The following is a 24166-nucleotide window of genomic DNA, read 5'->3' on the forward strand; positions in this document are numbered from 1 at the left end:
TTTCCAAGTCTTCTTAGTCCTGAACAAAGTACACCAGTACTTTCCTCAAATACTAGACTTTTTATTTTTCATAGACTGATCACCAACATCAAAGAGATTCTGGACTTGAACACAGTAGGAAACTGTTCTAAAAAACCTGCATAAAAGAAAATTTTGCTAACCTACCCGCTTCTGTTACTAGCCATATATAATTAAATTGGAAGACCTAGATTGTTTATTTTTAATGCACATATTCAGGTGCACAATATTATGCTATGAACCATGCTTTCAATTGTTATTTGACAAAGAAAACAGACAGATGAACAATTTGTGATCAAAAAATAACAGGTCAATTTGTGTGAATATTGAAAGTCTATAGACTTTCAATTTAGAGGTTTTTCATGCTTGCTAAGCATTATTTGTTTTGTGAATCTCAGCTGCTAGAATCTTTAAGGAACATGAAAAAATGCAAGATATTAAACATGCAAATGAATATTCATTTAAACCACTTCTTAAAAGGTATTTCTTCTCAACTTCCTACAGGTGTCTATTGTTGATTATACTCTATTTTCCCCTTTATTTCACATGGCTATCTGATCGTCTTATAAACACTGCTATTTCCCTCCTAATCTCATCTTTCTCCAAGAAAAAATTCATCTTTGCCTAAATATTCATATTCCAAAAACTATAATTTCTCTAATTTTTGAATATTTTATTCTGTAATCTGCTTATTGACAATACCTTAATAAAAAAAAAAAAAATTCTGTAACCTGCTTATTGACAATATCTTAATAAAAAAAAAATCTTCTATATTGAACAAGTTTTTAATCTTATGTCCAATTTGCACGTTGTTTGGCTTCAAAGCTTCCACTGCTTCTGAGAGAAGATGGCTCAGTGCCAGTATGATAAGGATGCCATTAAATTATAACAGCATGGAATTAGAAAGTATCTGTAGGAATTAACATTACAGAGGTGGAGAATTCATTTTAAATTTGCTGGTGGTTTTGACACACAAATTCCCCTGGCTTCTTAATTTTAAGAAGACTATAAAAAGTGTGATTATGCTTCTCTTTAATGCTGTGAAATACTTTAAATGAATTCTGATACCAAGATTCATTTTAACTCATATTGTAGTTCATCTACAGGATTAAACCACTTTAAAAACATGGATTTCACATTCTTAATAATTTTCTTTATAGAATCACAGAATGGGTCAGGTTGGAAGGGACCACAGGGGGTTATATCGTCCAACCTCCCTGCTCAAGCAGAGTCATCAACACGTGTCCAGACAGTCCTTAAGTATCTCCAGTGAGGGAGACTCTATACCTTCTCTGGGCAACCTGTTCCAGTGCCCAGTCACCCACACAGTAAAGAAGTCCTTCCTCATGTTCAGGTGGAATTTCCTGGGCATCGGTTTCTTCCTGTTGCCTCTTGCCTGTTGCTTGGCACCACCAAGCAGAGCCTGGTCTATCCTCTTGGCACCCTCCTTCAGATACTGATGGACATTGATGAGTTCCCCTCTGAGTTGTCTCTTTTTGAGGCTGAACAGGCACAGCTCCCTCAGCCTTTCCTCATAGGAGAGATGTGCCAGTCCCTTCATCATCTTTGTTGATTTATCTCTGGTGAATCCATGCTGACTGCTCCTGACCACCTCCTTGTCCTCCACGTGGGTAGAGATGGCCTCCAGAATAAGTCGTTCCATCACAACATCAGAGCCTGAGGTGAGGCTGACTGGCCAGTAGTTCCTTGGGGTGATATTTGTTTTCTTCCAGTCCTCAGGCTCATCTCCTTATCACCGAGACCTTTCAAAGACAATCATGAGCAGTCTAGCTATGCTGTCCAGTTCTCTAAGCACTCATGGATGCATACCATCAGGGCCCATGGACTTGTGGATGTCAAGTCTTCACCACTAGGTGTTCTCTAACCCAATTCCCCTTGACTGAAGGAAAATCTTTCTTACAATATTCCTTTATCCTGGTCACCTGAGTCGACGATTCCTGAGGCCTGGTCTTGCCAGTGAAGACCCATGCAAAGGCGGCATTCAGTAACAGCCCTCTGTGTCCTTTGTTACCAGGGTCCCCCCTCCATGTAGTAACAGGCCCACATTATTTTTCCTTTTATTACTGATGTATTTGAAGAAGTCCTTTTCACTTTCCCTGACATCCTTGGCCAGAATTAATTTCAGATGGGCCTTGACCTTCCTTGTCTAATTTCTACTTTGACAACCTCTCTATATTCGCTTAAGTGGCCTGACCCTGTTTCCATCACTTGTGTGTTTCCTGCTTCTGTTTGAGTAATGACAGGAGTTATTTATCCACACAGATCTCTTGCCGCCTTTGCCCAGTTTCTTGCTCATTGGGATGCATCCTTCTTGAGCCTGGAGGAAGCGATTCTTGACTATCAACCAAGACTCAACAAAGTCCAACAGACTCAACCAAGTCTGTTGGACCCTTCTTCCCTGCAAGGCCTGTTCCCATGGGGTTCTTCCTAGAATATCCCTTAAGAGGCCAAAATTTTCTCTCCTGAAGCCCATGTTCGTAATCTTACTTGCTGCCCTACTTCCTCCTTGCTGATACTGAACGCCATTTACAATTTCACAGTCAATGTCCGAATATTTTGGTTTAATATCCAAATATTTCTTAGGTTTAAGAATAAGCACTCTTGTAAGTGGGTGCCAGTGCTAAATTACTGCCATCCACCTACTGTGGGATTTTGACTTAGAAGGAAGTAATTCGGCTTTATTTGCTTACTTTGTTACCCAGTAGCTCTTTATTTATTTTGCTAACGAATTGAACCTCCTGTGAATTTAAATGCTTTTGTTTCATTCTGTAAGGAAATTATTGATGTTTTTCAATTAAAGTATAAGCCCAGAAGGAACTGATGCCTGACTCATACCTGGGGTCAGCAGCCTTGTTCGCTTGAGTAAACAGCTATGAAGGAAGGAACAGAACCTCAATGTAAATGAGCCACCAGAGGGAGCTCATTCAGCCTGCTGAGTATAATAGAAGTATATTGACATTGGCAAAAGTTAATTAAACACTTTTACAGGGGTCACTGACTGAGTTCAAAACAAAGCACATTCCCTGGCTGAAACTCTACATGCCTGAGAAGCTAATGAAATCAGAAAAAGTTATTTCTTTAACAAACATGGAATGTATTTCTGATTAAATAAAGATAATTAAGTTTAGAAATGTGTGATACAGCATTCTTCTAAACAAACAGAAGACTTTCCTTTGTCCCTCTTTATTTTCTCCAGAAAACAAGAATTTCAAAATGTTATTAAACTACTAGACAAAAAAAATATGGGATTAACTTTGTAATTTAATCTTAAAATTGTGAAAGTATACCAAAAGCAGAGTCACATAACTAGTACAAAGATATTAATTTCTAATCAAATACAGTTTTGTATTATGATGCTTACCTAATTCTGTAATTAGTTATTACACTTAGGTGGACATTGCTACACTAACTTTGAGTTTATTATCACAATACAGCTTTCTCATTTTAAATTGTAGCAGACCCAGGTTCAGAAAACAAATCCCTCGAGTTCCTGCTCTGAAGGATCCAATGGTTACTTTCAAACCTGTGAACATTTTTTGAAAAGCAATATTGAAATAAAAATTATTCAGGTTTCTGCATGTTGCTAATTGATCAGGGAATCAAGAGTCTCCAGGAAGTTACTTTGTCTCTTGCTTTCCATGGAGCTTAGCATCTAACAGTGGTAATTCAGCAGGGAGGCATGCAGGAGAAGAAAGACAGTAAAATTATTTCCTAAAGGAAAAGCACCCACCAACATAAACTCCCAGGCTTATCATTGCAACTCTCCCTATGTATTTCTGAAGATTATGGGTTTTAAATATTCCTTCCAAATTAACACACCTCTTCCACAGATTTAATTATATATTTCTTTGTGTTACCCCATTACCAGCTTTCTAAACATTGCAAGATTGATTTGATCATACTTTTATCTTACCTCTGCCTGCATGCTTTGCTTTGGAAGATAAGATTAAATATAATGTGCTATTTCATTTAACTCTTCTTTCAGGCTTCAATAAAAAACTGAATTCTCACCAATACCAATACCAATACCAATACCAATACCAGTACTTTTTGGAGTTAACTCCTGTGCAATGTGAGGATACTCTGAAAAGCACTTGTTCTGTAATCACACTCCTACTTAAGCACTGGAAGAAAATCCAACCTAAGAAGATCCAATACTGTAACTAGTATTAAGTTCCACTAAGCACTTCAGAGTGCCCACCTCCTCCACACAGCTATTTCACCTTTGGTGAGCATGATTTTTCATCATTTGCCCATAGCAATCAAAAACAATCAGGAAAAAAGTTACAATTGCTCTCCAGTACACTTTCTGAAGTCATCTTTTCCAGGAATATTTTCAGACACAAGTAAGTTTTTTCTTGTTTTTCTCAGTGAAAACCTGCACTTTTTAAAAGAGTCCGAAGAGGTTATTAAGAGCCTAAATTAACAAAGGGTCGGATTTGTCAATCTCCTGGTTAAAAACAATCTTCAGGATTGAAATAAGGTTCACTTCTCACCCCCCTTATGCTATAAAGATACCCAGTTTCTTCACATCACATACTGATTAAAAGTTTATTTTGTACTGTTGAGTATCTTACCATGTTACCAATTATCACACACTTTTTCATAGTGCAACAGTTTAAGACTCACTAGGAGCAACTTCCAAACACCAGCAACAGTTCACACCCCATTTATACTCTGCAAAAGAAAACCCAATTTTATAAAGCTCAGCTTTATGAAAGGAAGAGTCTTCATTTCCCATTCTGAGCAGCAGATACCCCAGCTCTGAAAGTTAGGATCACACTGTAACACCTCCAAGATGTGAAACCACTCCTATCTACCTCCTTCTGGGATTTAAAAGCTACCATTAAAGATACGAGCAAAATCACAGCCTTGGCACAAGCTTCACATGTTTCTTACCCAGCAAAGGTCCACCCTTAAAATGATGCTGTCACTAGGCAAATACACAAACTGAAAATGACAGAACAGGACATCACTATTTCTATTTGAATTCTAACCAGTTTGGGGTTTTTGTCCCCCTTGAGAAACTTCTTACCAGTGGGAAACTACAAAAAGCCACACATTTCAAGACCATTTAGAGCATAAGCTTACAGACATTTTCTAGTAACTAACACTGCAAGCACGGAATAAATCTTTATTCTCATTGAGGTACACAGTGTGGCAAAAACACAAGGGTAGCGTCTGTCTCCAAGCAGACACTATACGCAGATAGCAAACCATATACACAAATTTCAGTTGATAGATATGGAAAATCTGTTTCTCCAGTGCACAGAAATACTGGGTTTAGCAACTAGGCCCATACATTGGTGACATTTTAAAACTGTTGGTTATACCACTGGCAAACTACTTGAAACTGCATAGGGAAATCCAACACAAACTTTGAAGTAAATACTTCTAAGTAACAAGGAAAAACCCTGTACAAAATGACTGAAAAAATGGGAAAATGCACAGTGCTGGGGAAAATCAATAAAGGCTTTGGACACTATGACTATTCAACTACACCATGCCAGTTTAATAGGCACATTAGAGAAAATGTTAGCTGAAAAGCAAAAAAAAAAGAACAAAAATACCTCAAAAACAATAAAATTGTCTTTTTCCTAAGAATATTTCTAAATTCTGCACCTAAAGATCCTTTACTCTGGGTGCTACTTACTTTGCCACTTAAACTGGGATTAGGTTATGGATTTCCTGAAGAGTCTGAATAAGTTAAAAGCCTTGTGCTGCTAAATTTCAAATGTGATTTGGCAACAAATTCCTTAGAAAATCCACTATAATCATATTTTAAAACTCTCCTTTTCACTCCAGCGATGAATTTATCCTACACTGAATATATTTGAAAAATTTTCTTGATTTGTTCTTTGTTTTCTTCAAAGATAATTTAGTAAAACTTTATTCTTACCATAAAAAAGACACACTAGATATCAAACATGCTTCATGACAGTAATGAACTGCTCCAGGTCAAAATAACGGAAATCTAGAAATAGAAAATATTTTTGAAGCAGAAACTGAATATTTTTTGAAGTTAGCAAAATCTCCATTTCAGACAAACATTATTTGGGGGAGATTTTTAAAATTCCTTCAGGACAGTTTGCAAAGATAACATTTCCTTGCTTCCCAGAAGGATGAGTCTCAAAGCACCTTGAACAAAGTCTGCACCTTCAAATATTCACAAAAACTATTGAGGCACATCTTGTTCTATTATCACTTTTTATAACATCATCCATTGATAAACACTTCATAGATATTAGTATTTTAAGAATCATTTATCTTATACTACTATTCTATCTCATAAATAGACTGTGGAACTTCCTCCTACTTGGCTCTTGCTCCCTCCCTCCAATATTCTTTAGCCGCCTGACACGGTATTTTATCACCTAAATCTCATCCCACTGGACTTTTCTGATATAATAGTAAACTTAAACCAACTTAACCGAAAACCCAGAGCTTTCTTATGTCACTGAAATTCTCATTTCAGATAGAAAATGCAGTTAAAAAATGACCCCTCGCTAGATGATTCTCCCTAACTGGCAGTAAGGAAAACTGAAGTGACACAAAAAAGAATAAGACCTATAACAACAATACTGTAACATGCATTTACCAGGAGGAATAAAAAGCTGGTGTCTATAAGACACAAAGCAATGAATGAAGAAGCTTTGTTCTCTCCTATTACTCAGCTAAGGATGAAATACTTATCACAGCCCTGAGCTGTTGCTGTCCTACTAGCTTAAAAAAGCTACAAGATTGTGTCAACTAAGCCACAGCTATTAGTGGCACTGGGTCAAGAGTTTCATTACATTTGTGACGCAAAGGCAAAATTTTCCCTTACTGCTGCACACTGTGCAGTCCACCCTGGATCCAATTAATAGCAGGTACAAATCTGTTTTTAGATCAAGTACCCTACAGCTGCAATTTTTGGAACTGTTTGCTTTAGAAAAGCGTTGAAATTTCCCACTGTTGCCTGAGCATGAGTCCCTGGCAGTACATAACAAAAAGCTGAGAGCTGCCCTTCTCTGAATTGCATAGCCCAGTTTACTCAGCGCAGCGGATGACTACGAGCATGACGCACGTACGAGCATCTGCCTTCTATGCTTGTCTGCTCAGCTATGGGTGCAATTTCTTCATTTAACCAATAATCTTTCTTTTACTATTATTATTTTCTAAGTGAACAAAGGCTTCATTAAAACTTTCCTTGTAAGCTTCTCGACAAGAAACTTTCTTTCAACCAGAAAACAGGGGATAAAGGATGGACAAGTAAGCTATGTTTAAAGAAAAAGCTACTGCTGTAAAACTCCATTTTCAACCCGCGTGTTCTTTGTATATTTAGACGTTAGGCACTCCTACAGGAAAAAAATATTTCTTTATATGTGTGCCATGTCTAGAAAATTAGAAACCCAGTCTTAATAAAATTAGAACATTTAGGCTATATTAATATAAAATGACATTTGTTAGAAACAACAAAAGGATGAAAATTCTCTGATTTCAAAGAATCATTGTAACCCTCCCAACCTCACACTCCTTGCAATAATAACAGTGCTCAATTTATGTGTGTAAATACCATCTTTTCTTCCATTCAGGGATCACAATTGTGAAAACAACTAAGCATGGGTATTGGGGTACTTTTCTTGAAACAAACAAAGGAAGCTATTGCTATGACTTATTCTAACATAAAGTAAGCACATTATGGGTGCAGACTAATAGGATCAAATTAAAACTTTGCATAACCAACATTAAAAAATAGGAGAGAAAAAAAAAAAAAACAAACCCAAAACTGCTACTGTACTTGCTCTCCATTTGTTTTGTGGAAAGTTTCACCAGTTTCACAGAAACAATTGCTGCGAGGTCATAAACATTCATTGTGACACTCCCACCCCATCAGGTTCACTTAAACAGCATGAAATCTACAACACTTCCACCTGCAGAAACACTGATGAAAAGGACAGACCATCCAGCTGGAGGAAATGAATGACAAGGAACAAAAGTGAATAATGTCACTAAATACCTACAGAAAATGTAGATGAAGAACTTTGTCAGGACAGAAAGCAAGGGCCTATTAAATGAAATTGTACAGAAGAAATTTCATAAATTGCAAAAGGCTGGCATTCTCATAAAGCATCAAATTAGCCTAAATAATTCAGTTACAGGTTGTAACTAAAATCATAATTACATTAAGAATCAGAATATATTTAGATGCTTTGTTGATAGAATTGTTTATAGGATACATTAGCAAAATCCAAATTTAGGTCTCAGATGAGACTTATAAGAGCTAATAACATAATTTTTAATTGTTATTGGTTATGAATACATCTCTCCAGATGAGTTCATATTTGCTTGTTTCAAAGTGTTCAACATGCTATCATTCCACCTAAAAATAGTAGTAGTAGTAGTAGTAGCAGCAGCATAGCTGTACTTAAATGCATATCTCAAATACAACAAAATTCTAATTCATGGTGACATCTTTGAAAATTTATTTATGTGGACTATTAAAAACATTGCAATTCAGAGAAATCTTCCAGGAAAAAAAAAACTAATAGCTTCCTCTTATATCTTTTTGTCTCATAACTCTGCTTATGCATAGGTCTTCTCTATTTTGTGTATTTAACTCCATCAAAATACAATGTGATTTATTTAGGGGGGAAAAAAGTAATTTAAAATAAAATACACTCAATCTCTTCCAAAACAAAAAAGTCTCAGTTAGTCTATGGTCAGAAAAGAATTGCTGTCATTTTGCTTTCTCAAGAACTGAACATCAGCTTTCAATTTTTCTTTGTGAGCAATGCAGTTCCATTTTGTCAGCTCTCAGGAAATATCGTCATTTTATCACCTCACACAAAGACACTTCCAGTCGGACACACAAATGCTGCCACAGCCAAGTCAGTACACGTGAGGGCAGAGGCCCTCCAGAGCACCCCCTCATCTCCAACCTTCCAGCGTCACAGCCGTGCTCCTTCTCTAGCACAGCAGAAGGCTCAGCAGCTCTCCCCTCTCGGGGCTGCTCATGTTTGAGTAGGTGGAAGCCAGCCCATTATTGACACTCCTGATGGGAGCACCTATGAAACCGAGGCTGTAAGGGTCATTCCAGGATCTTCCTGCCCGCTAGTGTCAATTGAGCCAAATGGAGTCATTATAGATAATTAATCTACTTCTTTTACATGCACACTACTCCCACCTCTTCAATAGATCATTTCAATAAGAAAGCCAAGTTTATTTCAAAATGGAAGTTGTTGCAATCCTGTTTCTTTGATGGATAGAAAGAGTGTATATATACCCCCTAACCTTAGCCACTTTTAAGTGTGCGCAGCCTACCCTCCAAAGCAACAACTCTCCTCTACTAAGCCCAGATGTCTGGGCAGATTTCATGCTCTGAAATTAACAGAGAAAATTAGTGCTGTCAGCGATAACTTAGCCTCAGGAATTAAGTTTCTGGACAATTTACACAAACAAGTTTATCAAAGGAAGTTTCCACTTTTAAGGAATTAAGGAATTCTTAAATTATTTCTGCAAAACATTCCAGGAATGTATCTTCCAAATGAATACAAGATTAATACCCATCATTCCTCTCTGACTTATGCAGGTGCCAGATGCTTCAGCAGGGAACCCTCCTGCACAGGAAGAATCACACCTAGCTCTAGTCCAGTCATGTCTCCAACCACAGAACAAGATGAACAAGGCATGCTGCAGGGTGTACCTGCTAAGAATTTCTAGCTGTAGCTACAGTTACAACTATGTATTTCAGCTATTTAAACACACAAAATACCACCTATCAGGACTATTTTTCCAATTTTACCACTAATAACAAGACAATTGAACCTGGAAAGGCCAAGGATTGCAGCAACGCCTATGCAATGCTAGTAATGGGAGGTGGCAATAGCACAGAAAACCTTGTTTTCTCAAGATCTTCTACCCAGCTCTATGCCTATGTACACTGCTGGGCTAGTTAAGCAAAAAAAACCCACAAGCTGCTGATACTTCCCAGCTCCTAGTCAACAGAAAGCTGCAGATAGCAGCACAGACAAGTTTTGTTTGTTTGCTTGTTTTGCAAGTTTTACTTTTAGAATAAACTTCTTTCACTGACTATTCACAGTAGAAACATACACAGGAAACACATCAGTATTTCTACTGCCTTCCTGTCTGTTTGACAATAATTTCTAATGTCACTCTTTAGGATGTTTTCTGTTAAATAAACCTGCTAATTATCACAGTCACACACAAAGAGGGTATCTTGAAGCCTGAGGAGTACAAAAGTCATACAAAATCTAAGAATACAAGCAAACTATCAGAGATTACTGCACAGTTGAAAGGCAATGCTCTCACAATGCACAGATGACTTAAAAAAAGAAGAAATAAAAACAACCCTAATCTTACAGCTACACAGACCTGACATTAATGCTAAACTAGTTAACTGAGGAGCAAAAGCACCTCTTGACATTCTGTTTTCTAGCTAGCAATTTCTTATGATTCATGCAGTGTAGGTTTACCTGAAATAGACTACAACAAGAAACTGCAATCAAAGTAATTACATAAGTATGAATTTGCTTCTCCCATTGAAGTTTAGAGTCAAGAGCTTACACATTTTTTTTCCAGGAAACTATTGAGGTGGCAGTGGAAATGGTGAATCCTTAGACCATTCTCGCATGAATCAGCCCACAAAAATAGGGCCATCTTTGGTTCATTACACTAATCAATAATTATCCTCTCTAGCCCTGTGGAAGGCACAAGAAGGCCACAATCATGACAGTCTTTCACACTGTATCAGTAGTCTATGGCAAGAGTAATCCTGCAGAATGACATTTCCTGAGACAATCACTTAAAACCTGCCTTCAGAGGAGGGAGACACAACGCTCAGTGACACATCAACTCCTAGGCAACACAAAGGAAAAAAACAGAAGTTGCTCCTCTACCAATGTGAGGTTTCTCAGGAGTGTTCTGCTTTCAGTGGGTCCAAGGAGGCTCCCCAGAGAGAAGTGTGCTTGTGTGGGCACTCTGGAGGTCCTGATGCCCCCCTTGCACGTCTATGACAATACAATCCTTCCACACTGTAAATCATTGGTACTGGAGCTGAACTTTTTTGCTGCTGGGAAGCTGAAATAAAGTTTTCTGCTTGAAGCCAGATAGTATGAGATGCAGACGTACAACATAACAATACCATATCTCACCCAAAATTGCTGTAACTGTTAAATGGTACGAATTAAACTATAAAGAATTTTCTTTGTACTTTTTCTAATATTATTATGACTCCTGCTCTAAAGTGCATTAATCTTATTTTCAGGACAAACAATTACTTGCAAACGAAGTCAGCAAAAAAGATTTTTCACTGGCTCTTAATCCCAGATAACCTTTCCTGTCAATGGACTAACTGTGGAGTAATATCCAACAAGTGTAACAAGCAGGTGAAGTAAAAATGATGGGCTACATAACAATGCTCATTCCTTTCCTCCCAAGCTACTTCTGTAGCATGGTCAAGACAGTCAAGAGGAATAGATGCAAATTCAGTCTCGAGAGAGGCTGTGAAGCCAAATCTTGTTGTGTTATTTGGAAGCACATATTGTAACCACACCATGCTAAATGAGGGAATCAAAGCATTTATAACTTTTATACATACATTCTCTAAACCTACACATAATTAACCAGAGACTTATTAATGATAAAAATATATAGAATCAATGTATATTTTCACAACTAAAATAAACTAAGAAGTTGTCTTCTACTGAATTTGAAAAACATTAGACTAATCAAAAATAACTATTGTTCAGAGGTACTCACTGCTTGTATCATTCCCTTTCTTCTGTCCCACTGGACCTCAATTTTATTTTACTCATTGAAACAGACTATCTTATCTTCAATTCGCGAGAATTCTTTGCAATACTATTTTTCTTTTCTTTATGTGTCTTTTTTTTTCCCCCATCAGCACTTTCTCAAATTTAGCACTGCTTATGTCATGAGGTGCTATCAAGCTCTTAATTTTTAAGGCACCTCACAGAATCCTCCAGTTTTCCTTATGTTCAGCAGCTAATGAAGCCTGGTGGATTAGGAATGCTGTGCACTTATTGACTAGCACCATTTTGATATCTACACATGCATTGTGACACTACCTGAGATTTAGGAAGTTTATGCCTAGAGAAAATATTAACTGCATAGTGACTGTAAAGAATAAAATATTTCAGTTTAGTTTCATCGATGCTCTTTACTGTGTCAACATATTTAACTTACAGGACACTTTTCCCTGACCACTACTTTCAGTGAATATTAGGTACCATATATTTTTTAAAACACAGAAATTTCACAGAGCCTGTCTCCTTATTTCACCATCAGCAAATCATAGTTAATATATCTGATTTTAACAAAGCATGAAATTACACCTCAGCACAGCAAATTAACAAGCAACAACAGGGACAGCTGTTGTATTTTTTAGTATCATCAGTTCAGATATATCTATTTATATTCCTCAGTATACCCCCTATTAAAAAAAAATCTACCTAATAAGTAATGAAGCAAAGCATGAAAGACCTCTGCAATAATTCTATTCTCCTTATTCTGCAATTTAGGTTTGCACAAACTTATGATCAGGAAGATACTTACAATAAGCAGAAATGCTACAATTAAGACTTGTATTCTGCTGAATATATTGACAGAAGCTGACATGAAAACGGGCAATACATGATATTAAAGTTCAAGTCTAAGTTCAGTTCAGAAAGACAAGAGGCAGGCATGGGGAGAGCAGTGTAAGATTCAATTCCCAGTGATAAGTGAAACCTTAATTAGAGCTGTGCATGACACTCTTTGAAAATTAATGTGGTCTTAGGGTCTTGGAATTTTCTACAACAAAAACATCTGTGTTAGTGTTCACCAGTTTCCATAGATATTACTTCAATCCTTACTACTGATTTTGGTAGTGTGTTTCTGGTTTTTAACCCAGTTACTCTTCCCTTTTGCCATACTTGCACAGGACGCTCATCAGGATCTCCACATAATTGATCCAACCCTGTAGTTGAGAATCAAGAGAAGGTATTTCAAATAATTTTTTTTTTTTTTCAGAGGGCATGAGAAGAATAGGAGAAAAAGCTAAGTTCTCCAAGATCCAGCAAGGGAATTATTCAAAGAAAATGAGGAGCACTTGTTACTGTGCAGCAGCAAACATGCCTTTCCTGAAGGGGAATAATCTAATGTGTAAACAGAACATTTCTACTCTTAAGTTTCTGTCAAGGTGAATGGCTATCATATTTAGAACTTCTGGTTCTTCTATAAACATATAGCAGTAGACTTTGTGCTACTCCTTATTTTACACAGAACATATTATGATGGGTAAAATTTTGATCTTTTATAAGCACAGGACTGAAATATTATTTTGATGGTGATTAGCTGAACACAGAACAATCCAGTTGTGGGGGAGAAAAGAAACGTAGAAAAATATTCTTCTTTTCTTACTTGTGGCCTTTCAGTACTTAAAGGGAGCTTATAAAAGAGAGGGAGAGTAACTTTTTACACAACTGGATAATAGTAAGAAAAGGGAGAAGAGTTTTAAACTAAAAGAGGGGAGATTTAGATTGGATGTTAGGAAGAAATTCTTTATTCAGAGGGTAAGAAGGCACTGGAACAGGATGCCCAGAGAAGTTGTGGCTGCCCCATCCCTGGAGGTGTTCAAGCCCAGGTTGGATGGGGCTCTGAGCAAACTGGTCCAGTGGAAGGTGTCCCTGTCCATGGCAGGGGAGTTGGAACGAGATGATCTTTAAGGTCCCTTCCAACCCAAACTATTCTATGATGCTATGATTTGTTAACCAACTAATATTAATAAAAATAATACATGGAAACTCCTTTGGGAAGAAAAATACAACCATCAAAAAACTGATCATAATTAAGTAATTGCCACCACAATCTACAAATCTCAATGAGTTATGTTACTGCTTGTCTGTGTATCATGACAGCCAGTTTTACAATACCGATTAATTAATTCAGAATACTAGCAGGTACATTAAACGTGTAACAGAAATGCTTCTGATCAATATCAAAATTAACAGTATGGAATTATTTCTAGCAAAAAGACAAATAAGTTGGAACTATGTAATGGTCAAAAATGTTAGATTTCTCTGTCTTGTTTTATAAGCTTTATAAGCAACCTGTGCTTATAAAATAACAATAATAATAATAATAACAACAACATCCTTTATCCTCCCTACATTGTTTTTTCTGTTTATACCAATATAATGGTTGAATACGTGAATTATAAAATCAATTGCAGTCTACAGGAAGAAATATTATTGGATATTGCCAGCTCTTTAACCAGACTTCAGAATTGTCTATAACTATATAGTAATAGACAATGTTTCAAACAGTTTAGATCAGGAAAAAAAAAAATTCTGCTATTTTGTCCTCAAATGCAGTCACTGTATTAAAATCAGCATTTTGCAGGATTCCAAATAACGCATTTGTTGCCTGGGAGGCTGTAAATGTACTTTATTGCTCAGCATGCAACACAACACTCAACGTTTGCATCCTGTCAAGGACTTTTCTCCATGTTCTCACCTATGATTTTTCCAAGCCACTTCTGTACTTTTGTCCCAACTGTTGTCTTATCTTCACTGACTAAAAATATCTCTAATGGATACACACCCACCCACACATATACGTATACATGTGCACACAAATCAAATACTAGCATTTCTCAGGGAGACACAAAGAGATGAACAGAGCAATTAATTGAAAGAGAAGACAAAATTGAAATAAATTACCCAATTCTAACTCAATCTTACCTCTTATCATTTGTGTTCTTTTAAGGCTACTGTTACGATACTGGAAATCCACCTGACTAGTGCTAAGTAATTAAACCTGTTGAATAATACTGAAAATCTGACTAATTTGGTTATTAAGACAGCATTATCAGAGCGGCACTTTTTCTTCTCTCTTCCTTGGCTAATTGTAAGTCTCCTCGAATTATCCTGAAATAGCCCATCCAGATTCTTTGATAAAACCAAAAGAAATGCTCCAATGTTGGAGTAATTTTAATAAACTTAGGATAACACAGGACAATTGCTGAAGTTGCACCAGTACCGTGTAAGTATTAATATAATAAAGACAATAACGCCTCTACTTTACAACTCAAAGTGCAGAATTAAGATTCTAATTTCTAACAGATTTGCTTGTATTGGTAGTTACTTTATGTTTGTCTCATGTTACATCAGAGCAGTAAAGAAATACTGAGACAAAGAAGCACATTTAGAAGAAAATCAAAAAACCACCAGGAAATTTTCTGAAACTTTGTAAGGAGCTTGAATACTGGAGGACTAGTGTTTGCAAGTTTTTATTTGGTTGAAGATTTTATGTCAAACTAAATTACCTATGCTGCCCATGTAGAAGCGTTGCTGCTGCTTTAAAATAGAGTGCTAGATAATGAAAAAATTCTGAAATTATTACTTTTAAAGGATTAAATACCTACTATCCGTTTTGAAAGATTTTTCAATAGTGCTTTCCCCCTTATAATTTTCAAGAACTTGCTATCTAGGTGATGCTTAGTTGAACAATGATAATTATATACAAAAGGGAAAAAAATTAACATAATGCCGAAATTGTAGCTTGCAAACTCCCAATCTCCTTCAGGATACACTTTTTTGGCATATTTACATATTTTTATATTGTATCTCTTGACAGGGACTAAGAACTTCTGTACTTTGTTCAAAGCTCTGCCACCACCCACGTGAATCTGCCAAGACCAAGCCTAATGGTTTTGGTTCCTTGTGTAAAATGGATCTTTTAATATTTTTCTTGCAACTTTGCCAGGAGAGCAAATTTATATCTCCCAATTTAAGTGTTTTGATGTAGACAATTATACTCAAGATGAGAGCAATAGTTTAAATCCCTAAGGGGAATTTATTGTAAGACAGATACAAAATTAAATGAGTTCACTTTAGCTTGAAGAAAATTCTTTGCCACAAGTGACACAATTGTAAAGGGCACTATCATATACTTTAATAACTCTGAATCCCAAAGGTGTCTCAGTCACAGCAGACACCCACATATGAAATCTTTGCAAAGAGCTTTTAGTGCTAGTTTCACACTCTCATACAAGTTTAAATAATTTTTACCTTTCACTTTAAAAAGAATTTCTGAAAAATAAGCAATTGCAGTTTAGCATACATCACAGTGGATGTATAATCTGTAATGAAACAGCAAGAAAATCTTGCTCGTTGGATTCAAAACCTTAATAAGTTTTAGGGAAAATGTTAGTTTTAGTTATTTATTTAGAGGAAAAATGTTTGTTTGGGCTTTACCAAAATATGGAAAGTGAATAATACCACGTGTTGCACAGTGCACTTGGAAAGGTTTTCTTCACAATTAAGCTGCAAGTCAAAATGCCAAAATAAAGTCCTTTTCTTTCCCCTACAGTATGATATAACTTAATATTTAACAACAGAAAAGAAAAACTTACAGGTAAAGCACTCTTTTAGAAAATTTATTCTATGACAGAGCTTCATATGACCTTTCACATTACTTCCGGCGTTCATTTCCTAGAACAAATAGAAACAAGACACATGTGAAACCAGTTATAATGTTAAAATAGCATCTATTTCATTGATTTAAAACAGGTTATGAAGCAAGGTTTGGGAAAACTTTTTATGCTGGTGATGCCTTGAAGTGGCTCCCTGAAAACAGAGATTAAGAGAATAAAAGCAGGTATTTATTTGAAGGGCCTTCAAAAGTACACCTTGGGCAGTCAAAAGCCTCCAAGGGGCTCCACCCAAGAAGGACCCTGGGTCAGGGGTTCTTCACACTTTTATAAGTTTGGTCCATTTGCATATCAGGATTAATTCTCCAACTATAATTTCAGGTAGTGATGTAATTACCACAAGTTTGCTCCCCCTTAGAGGCTTTAGTTTACATATTTTGGGGCCTGGGACAACAAGGTGTCCTTGAGTTCAGGCCCAGAAATGGTTTGTTATGTCTATCCAGCCTGAGAGCACAGTAGCTAACAGGCTATATGATGTTTCAGAGTTACACACTAAGCAGTATAGGATTTGAAAAACATAAAAGTTAAAACCTAAGGCATCAATGGTATAACCTAAAGTAAAAATTCTGGACTTGAAAGGTAATCTTAAATAATTTTTATTGAGTCCTGTACCAGATACTGATACACGTTAATCTTTCTGTAGACTTTCAGACTGATTTGAGATTACTCATTGATCTTCCTGAGCACAGGAAAACCACATATGATTTTCTCTCTATCAGCCACACTAGCACAAAAAGCCTTCATGTAGCCAGCTAACCCATATGGCATTGGCAGTATAACATTCAAAAATAAACAAAGCTTAATAAAAAAATAAAAAGCCAAAACATGTAATTAGTTCTCCAGCAATGTTTTTACGCATGTTTGCTCACAAAACAAAGAGTAAAATACATAAAACACTTAAATAAAATAGTTCTCTTGTAAATACAAGCTCTGTCCTGCAAGGGACTCAAGCCAGCAAAAGAACTGAGCTGCACAGGCACCTGTGGTGGGTACTTGCAGCAGAAAGCTCCCTGCTGGGGGGACTGAATCCCACAGCTGCTGCCCAGGGAGGTTTGCTGCCTGCTGGAGACTCAGATTGGGACATTGCAAAAGGCTGCTGCAGACTATGACCCTCTGCTGCTCTCCCATATGAGCACAAAGGTAACGCTGGAGACAACGAAAGCATTGAGCCCTGATTACACTGCTGTTAGGTTATGTGGGGGGGAGTCAAGTGCATGGAGAGCTCAGACAGTTGTCTCCTCAATCCCTCCAGAAAGGCAGAAGGGTGAAGAAGGAAGTGGCAGATCCTACAAGCCAAGAATTTGTTGTGCAGGTGGTGTGGGCTACAGGGTTCTAGATTTTAAATGATCATGGGATGTTCTACAAGGACAGAGGATGGTTTAGCAGCAATGCTGTCCATGTAAGTGGAGAAAAACATTTTGCCAACAGGCTGGCCAATCCAGTAATGAGAATTCAAGCTAGGGATAACAAGAGTAGGAGAGCATGACCAGCAATCAAGAGAGGAAGTAAAGGACCAAGTTGGCAAGCAAAGAGATGGGACAGCATCAACAGGAGGAAATTTGTAAGCAAAAAAACAGGGCTGTAGGGGTCCCACCCCAAATGTGTACATGTACACAGGGAAATGCCTACCAGGCAGAATTATGGGTAAAGGTATTCTATCTCTCCTGGGAAAACAGAATGCTTTTGTACCTCTCCAAAGAGCCTGTTTGCTAATGCACACAGCAGAGCAAACAGGATGAATTAAAAGGTCTGCAGGCAGTTGGAGAATTACAACTTCTCTGGGATCACAGACTCAGGTAGATAACCCACATAAAAGTGAAGGGAAACAGTAAATGTTTCCATTGGTGTTGTGCAGCATAAGGAAGACTATGGAAAATGGTCTCCCTGCTGACGGAGACTGCCACTAAAGATATGAAGAAGGCCAATACACTGAATGCCATCTTCATCTCACTCTTTACTGATAAAACTATCCCTCAGCTATCCCAGGTCCCTGAAAACCATGGGAAAGCCTGGAGCAAGGTAGATTTCCTCTCAGTGGAGGAGGGTCAGGTTAGGAAGCATTTACACAAACTGGACACACACAAATGCATGGGCCATAATGAGATGCACCACAGGTATTGAGGGCTGGCTGCTGTCATTGTGAGAGCACTCAATCACTGAAAGATTAAAAAGGATCACAGTGGTCAAGGTGAGCGGAGGAAACCCTGAGGACTGGAAGAGAATAAATATCACCTATACATTCAAGAAATTCAACCCCAGCCTCACCTCCACTCCTAGGCAAGGAATGGAGAAAATAAACCTGAAAACCATTGCCAAATGCAGGAAGGATAAGAAGGTGTTTGGACATGGTAAGCATGAATATATGGAGGGGAAATTGCGCCTGACCAATCTGATAGCCTTTCGCGAGTGGACAAGTGGACAAGGACAGAACACTGAACATTGCTTCTCTTGACTTTAATAATGTTTCTGTCACAGCCTCCAGTTGCCTTCTCCCTGACAAACTGATGAAACACAAAATAGATGAATGGAGGGTAAGACAAACAGAAAACTCACTGAACTGCTGGCCAAAAAATGTTGAGGATCAGCAGCACCAAGTTCACTGGAGGCCAGTCATCAAAGGCACACACCAGGTGTCAATACAAGAGCCAATATTGCTCAGCAACGCATCAATAACTTGCGAGGTGTGACAGAATGCCCAGATACTACAACACTAAGAGTAGTTGATACATCAGAGGGTTGTCCTGCCATTCAGAAAGACCTTGACAGGCTCAAAAATGGGCCAACAGTAACCTCATGAAGTTCAGTACAGGGAAAAAGTGAAGTGCTGCACTTGGCAGGAATAATCCCACCCATGCTGGCAGAAAAGGACCCAAGGGACAACAAGCTGGCCACGAGCCAGCAATGTGCCCTCACAGCAAAGAAGGCCCACAGCAACCCACTCTGCATGAGGAAGAGCATCACCAGCATACTGAGGAAGGCCATCCTTCCTCTCTGCTCAGCACTGGTGAGCCATCCTGAATGCTGTACTGGGCAGCCCAGAACAGGGCCCAAGAGAGACAAAGACTTACTGCAGCAAGGCTAGCTGAAGTTTATGGGGGCAGGTAAAGGACTGGAGCACTTTTTGTGTGACAAGAAGCTGTGAGAGATGGGGGCCTTGAGAAGAAAAGACTCAGCAGGATCTGTTCTATGCTTGTAAATACCTGGTCAGTGGCAGAATAAGGAAGGCAGAACTTTTCTCAGTGGTATCAAGTGAAAGGACAAGAGACAACAGGCACAAATTAAATAAAAGATATCCCATTTAAACATAATGATTTTTTTTTTTTTCTGTGAGGGTGGTCAACCAATGGCACAGGTTGCCCAAGATATATCTTCATCCTCGCAGATATTCAAAACCCCACTGGGCACAGTCCTGGGCAACATGTGCTAGGTGACCCTGTGACCATGCTCTGACCAAAGGGCTAGCCAGTCTCCAGAGGTCCCTTCCAACTTCAACAATTCTATGATTCTGGAAAGTGTTTTATTTAACTGGTTGCTGCTTAAAATAAATTGAAAAGAGGTTAAATTAATCACCCATGAAATCTCTTCTCCACAATGCATGGGAAAAAAATGTCCAATCGACTTTATTGTGCTTCACCTAGATTAAAAGGCACGAAAAGGTTATAGCTGAAAGCTAGAAACATATAGTAACCCTGACCCTAATGAATGCCAACACATCTTTTGGACTCCTGGATGTTAATGGCAAGATTCTAAAACCACAGATTAAAAGCAACAGAAGAAATTTGGATACTCGGATCCAATTAATTGTCTCCCTCTCTGGAGATACTCAAAACCCACCTGGATGTGTTCCTGTGTAACCTGGGGGGGTTGGACCAGACGACCTCCAGAGGTCGCTTTCAAGCCTAACGATTCTGTGATTCTGTCATCGTAAAAGATAAAAATTTTCCCCAATAATTCCTGCTTCTAAAGCTCCTAGTTTCCCATGAGAAAGAAGAACATATATAAACATAGAACTTCAGGCAGATATTCACACCTGATATTTAAAATGGATTCATAACAAATCCATCTAATGTATTTCTTTTCATAATGGAAAGATATACTTAAAAAGCAAACAAACATTGCTCTGACCCCTCAAAAAAAGTTGGATAACATGCACTCTAAAAATGTGCATCACCTGCATGGTGTTCAGTGGAATAGAATTTCATGGCATTTTATACTAAATGAACACCAACACATAATGTGAGCATTCATGGGTTTATGACAGCATCCCCCAAAGAATTGTTCCACCCATGTGGAGACATCAACCTGTGGAGTAAGTTTTCTAAGTCATGAAGAACAGAAGCACAATTAGACAGTAGACAATCCAAAGAAATATTTTATAGTCAACATATTTCTTAGAGGAAAAAAAATCCTTTAGCAGTTGAAATCATACATCTTCAAGGAAGCAGATTAAGCTTTTATTTTTCCAGAAACTTTTTCTTTTTACCAGTTTGAATTTTGAAAATTTTGAAAAGATATGACTAAAAATTATATTTAAATTTTTCTAATGACCTATTTCCTTAGAGAAAAAGTAAACAGCACCTGCCTATTTTATTCATTGCCAGGCAGGACAAAGAATACACATTAAACAGAAATACAGTGTATTTCTGTACACAAGTACTCACACAAAGGCATGTTGTATATCGATAGTCACATGAGTATCTTTTGTGTTCATGTTGCTATGGAAACAAACTTCTTTATAATCAAACGTGATTATAAAGACATTCTAGCTCTTAAACAGGGTATGTGTCTTATCTTTTTTTACTTTCTAAATCAAGGAAAAAAACTGGTTTATAAGGTTATAGAAGAGCTGCCAGTAGTCAAGAGCATGTGACGCTAACAAAATTATAACATCTGAAATACAAAGATTTTTCATTTCATAGTGTTTGTGTACTTAAATGTAACTTCAGAGACCAGCCCAAAAAGGCAGCGGATTATGGCATAAAGTTAGGACACTACAGGTTTTGCATAATACAGAAGATGAGACAGATAAACCTGACATTTTCTTTGATTTCTTGGAAACAAAATTTATAGAAAACTTTCACTATGGAACTACTCATATCAAACAGCATACCCATTAAAAAAAGGGCAAATCAAAGAACTATGTTATATAGATTTAAGTTCCTGTTTTCCTGTTTTTTCACATGAAACAATCTCTATTCAATACCTGTACCTGTTTTATTTATCTTGGTCCATCTGCTCTGCAAATGTTCTTGCAAAGCAGTTTCCCATGGCAACATCAAATATCACATAGTCTCAGTCTTCTGTCAAAGCCCTTTTAACTGATCCACTTCTGAATTTCAAGCAGCATATTTTTCTGCTGTATTTAAGTAAATAACAAACAGAGTATTTCTTCAAGCAAAAAAAAAAAAAAGCCACATAAATGAAATAAATGCCCATGAGTAAGCCACTATCTTTAGGCATTTATTTTTTATTTTATTGCTTTAAGAATTTCATTTTTCAAGAGCATTACATTTAAATCATCTAAGGTGAGGTGGGAGATACATGTTATTAAAAAAACCCTGTCAACCTGATGGCAGTTTTTACTTGATTAAAATTTCAAAATCATTATGTTGCATATAGCAAAACACATTGTGCATAAGTTTTAAAGAATAAGGAAATAATATGCTGAAAAGTAAGTTTTGTAATGAAAAGGCCACAATGGCTGCTTACTGTGGGACAACTTCTGATAGATACCATCAACTACAAATTATTACTAGCCCCTCTAATTTTTACACCCTCGTGTTTATAATGACCAGAGAAATGTAAATAAGAGGAAAATTTCTCAATACATTTTCATTCAAGATTGAGTAATAACACGGATTTCATGAAAGTAACTCCTATTTTACCTGAGATTCTATCTTGAGAACCCCCTTTCCCTAAATTAAGACACGGGAGAAATATACATTTTTAAGTGAAGTTCTTCTGAAAAACTCTCTTAAAGTAAGCACCCAAAAAATCCCACACTCTTCAGAAAATATCACCCTAGTCCTGAGCACACTGATTCTGTGTGAAATTGCAACAAAAGCGTTGTTCAAGCTGTACATTAAAGAATAAATGTTTAAACTTAGGCAAACTAGCCTACTGAATTTCAAAGTCTGATATCTTTTATTTTAGATTTGTCTATCCAAAACCACCAAAATCAACTAGGAATAAGTCCTGTAGAGATCTGAAAGATAATCAGACCTTCTGGGTCACTCCTACACCACCATACTTTAGTTTATAGTAGTTTATAACCTAGAGCTACTTTAAGAACTACTACAATTTAGCAATCTCAGATCCATAATAAACAACAGGATTAAATTCCCATAATAATTTTCTACCAGCATCCCCTCCTGTCCTGGTTATGGCTGGGATAAAGTTAATAGTATTCTTAGTAACTGGCACAATGCTGTGTTTTGGATTCAATATGAGAATAATGTTTATAACACGCTCCTGTTTTGGCTGTAGCCCAGAGGTGCTTACCCTAAATTAAGGACTTTTCATTGTCTCGTGCTCTGTCAGTGAGGAGGTGAATATGAAGCCGTGAGGGAGCATAGCTGAGACAGCTGGGTCCAACTGGCTAAAGGGATATTCCACACCATAGAATGTCACACCCAGTATATAAACTGGGGGAGGTTGGCTGGAAGGGGCTGGTCACAGCTTTGGTATGGGATGGGCGTTGGTGAGCAGGGGGAAAGAAATTGTACCGTGAATTACTTGTTTCTCTTGGGTTTTATTCATAGAATCATAGGATCAGTCCTCTCCCTCTTTTTCATTACTAATATTATTATAATTACTAATATTATTATATTTTATTTTGTTTCAATTATTAAACCCATAAGCTCTTAACCCATAGGCTTTACTTTTTTTCTGATTCTCCTCCCCACTGGAGGGTAGAGGCAGGGAGTGGATGAGAGGCTGCCTGATAGTTGCCAGCTGAGGTTAAATAACAAAAACTACTTTTCCCTATAATTTCCTTGGATAATTCTTGGGTTTTCCCAGGAACTCTCTTCTGCTCACCTTGGAATTTGGCCCAAACAAGTTTTACAGTTTGGTCTAGATTTCTGGTCTCTATGGTGAAATTCTGTACAATGATTTTGCTATTTTTAGTTAGAAAGGCTTCTTTACCTGTTTTAGACATAAATGACACCATGGATTAATGAAGCATTATGGCATTTCTACAGAGCACAGGGCAGATCTGCAGTAGGAGGACAACTCAGCTGGTCTGTTGTGCATGCAGCAAGTCAGTCCACTTTATGAATATATGCAAATATTGCTGGAGAGTTAAATCCAAAATACAAACACAAGAGCCCTCTGCCTGCAAATAAGAGCGCATTAAATACCTCTTTACAAAAGCACCTGTAAGCTCACCTGCTACCTTTCTTATGGTTTACTACCCATCAGCCAAAGTACACAGCCTACAGTTATCAATAGAGAGAACTTCTAACTATTTGTGATGAACAATAGATGCATTTTATCATTACACTCTAAAACCCTTTATTCTGCATTTTTAATAGGTCATTAAAATAAGCCTGTGAATTTATGAGTGATATATTTATGATTCTAATGCATTTTATTTTTCAAGCGAAGACAGGTGGTAGCACTGATTCCACC

At 37.3% G+C, this 24166-nt stretch overlaps 1 protein-coding gene across 3 annotated transcripts in view; it reads right to left on the minus strand.

Moving 5' to 3' along the window:
* MARCHF1 (membrane associated ring-CH-type finger 1) overlaps positions 1–24166 on the minus strand; it is a 231093-nt gene that overhangs the window by 137584 nt on the left and 69343 nt on the right. For all 3 annotated transcript variants that reach the window (XM_039550600.1, XM_039550598.1, XM_039550599.1), the window contains exon 2: positions 16457–16535. The gene's annotated coding sequence lies outside the window, so the exon portion shown is untranslated. The remainder of the gene's footprint in view (positions 1–16456; positions 16536–24166) is intronic.

The sequence above is a fragment of the Corvus cornix genome, chromosome 4 (assembly GCF_000738735.6).
Source record: "Corvus cornix cornix isolate S_Up_H32 chromosome 4, ASM73873v5, whole genome shotgun sequence".
Lineage (NCBI taxonomy): Eukaryota > Metazoa > Chordata > Aves > Passeriformes > Corvidae > Corvus > Corvus cornix.